A 1,746-nucleotide genomic window follows, 5' to 3' on the forward strand; every position below is an offset into this window, starting at 1 on the left:
CCTGTGGTTGGTTGATGAGGCATGGAGGGGATTGTAGCCATGGCAATGAAATGAGATTAGATAGGATGAATGTAAAGTTAATGTTCTCCCATGTAAATTATCACATAATTCACAATAAAACATTTAAAAAAGATGCGTTTACCTGCAAGTATGTTTTATTAATTATTGTTTTATGTATCTACTGATTTCACCACAAGTCTTGAAATCTTAGAAAATAAACTTTTAGTGTATTTCTTGTTAACTTTTGAAACATGAATACTAACTAATTGTGGCAGTCAGTATCAATTATCAGCATTCTGAAAATAAATAAATTGAAGTGTGCTAGTTATTTTTGGCTAAAATATTCTATTTTTTCACATAAAACTTCAATAAGTTTTGTAACTTACATCAACTGTGAAAAAATACAATCTTTTTGCATGTTTGCAGACAGACTATATGTGTTGTTGGTGATGAATTTTATTCATAGCCCATTTCACTACCATAATTGTCACTATAATTTATGAAGGATTGCTATGTGTTTGGCAACTTCTATAAGAAAAATTGCAAGTTTGCAACAAAAAGTTTTACTATATTTGAGAAAAACATGGATTCTTCTGGAATTGTACAATCTCTATTTTCCTTGATAATTTTAATCAACCAAAGGTACACGTCTACACCTGTTTATCCATGCATCTTCAACGTCATATAATAGAAAATTCACCATGATACAGTATTTCACTTTCTTTTTTCTTGTTACCTTTTTCATATGAACAAAATGGAAGTATACAAAACATATAGACACTCTATTAAGTGGCAGAATTTGTAACAGATGTCATTTTTAGGCTGATCTCACACTTGTAAGACTAAATGTTTTCTTTTTTAACCTTTTCGTTTCAAGTAGTTCATAGTTCAATTTTTATATATTTATTTTGTTTTCAATATTAATATTGACAATTTCTTGGGATCACTGCATCACTGACTTGGTAAAGAATTATCATAGCTTTTCTGTAGTTATACCACTTTCATAGATTTAAAAATAAGTCTTTGTTTCTATCTTTAAATTTTATATCAACCATCTAAATCATCAAAATGTAGAAAGCTTTTGCAAAATGAAACAAGAACTTTAAAAATTGTTATTTTATGCTCAATAATCAGTTTTCTGTTTCTACCTTGAAGTTCCATGTTGCTGCTTAGTAGAATTGAGGCTTTAGCGCCTCAGGGAAAGATATGCTTTACATCAAGTTTCTGCCTTTTGCTTGCTATGTAGCTATTAAGTGTCTCTCAAACATCTTTCATTTTCAGTTTCCTTATTTACATGAATTTTAATAAAACCTATATATTTGCAAAACATTTCATATGAAGTTACTTGCTATGTTAATTACATTTGAAAAATACAAATTAATAAGAATTACAAATCACTGACAGATAATACTTGTGATGTCTTCAACATTTACATTCCTCGCTTCTAGCTTTCATACATGATCATTTTAACACATGTTTTTAAAAAAACAGTCAAAGGAAAATCTACTTATTGAAAACTGGTAAAGAAAATTTTGGTTAAAATAATATATATATATTTGTTATTGTTATGTGCCGTGGAGTCGGTTCTAACTCATAGCGACCCTATATAGGGTTTCTGAGGCTATAAATCTTTACGGGAGCAGAAAGCCTCATCTTTCTCCCGCAGAACAGCTGGTAGTTTTGAATTGCTGACCTTACGGCTTGCAGCCCTATTCGTAACCACTTCGCTACCAGATCTCACTATAT

The sequence above is a fragment of the Chrysochloris asiatica genome, unplaced genomic scaffold (assembly GCF_000296735.1).
Source record: "Chrysochloris asiatica unplaced genomic scaffold, ChrAsi1.0 scaffold00554, whole genome shotgun sequence".
Lineage (NCBI taxonomy): Eukaryota > Metazoa > Chordata > Mammalia > Afrosoricida > Chrysochloridae > Chrysochloris > Chrysochloris asiatica.